Raw genomic sequence first — 508 nt, forward strand, 5'->3', positions numbered from 1 at the left:
GGCGCCGGGGCGGTGCCGGTTGCCTGGCAACCCATGGAGAGTCTAGGGAGGGAGCCCCAAAGTCTGGGAGGGAGCCCCAAAGTCTAGGGGGGAGCCTCAAACAAAATGAGGCCGGTCACCGGGGAGCAGAAAGAAAGCTGAAGGCTTGGGGGGTCTTGGGGGGCCGGGGTCCCCACCCACATTCTGCGCCGCCCTGAGCGACTAAAGCATCGGAATTGCCAGCCAAGGAAAACAGAGGAAGTAAAAATACTGAAATTCGCCCTGGCCGGTGTGGCTCAGCAGATAGAGCCTCGGCCTGCAGACTGGGGGGTCCCGGGTTCGATTCCGGCCAAGGGCATGGACCTTGGTCCCCGGTTGGGGGCGTGCAGGAGGCGGCTGATCGATGTTTCTCTCTCATCGATGTTTCTGACTCTCTGTCCCTCTCCCTCCCTCTGTGTAAAAAATCAATAAAATATATTTTAAAAAAAGATTCCTTACTTGGTTGAACTAGGAAAAAAATTGACATTAT

The 508-nt window shown here is 55.7% G+C and overlaps 1 protein-coding gene across 1 annotated transcript in view; it reads right to left on the reverse strand.

The window, feature by feature from the left end:
* Nucleotides 1-508, reverse strand: part of PLCXD1 (phosphatidylinositol specific phospholipase C X domain containing 1) — a 30039-nt gene that overhangs the window by 27135 nt on the left and 2396 nt on the right. The gene's annotated exons all lie outside the window — the stretch shown is intronic.

This window comes from Myotis davidii, unplaced genomic scaffold (assembly GCF_000327345.1).
Source record: "Myotis davidii unplaced genomic scaffold, ASM32734v1 scaffold1309, whole genome shotgun sequence".
NCBI classification, from domain to species: Eukaryota; Metazoa; Chordata; class Mammalia; order Chiroptera; family Vespertilionidae; genus Myotis; species Myotis davidii.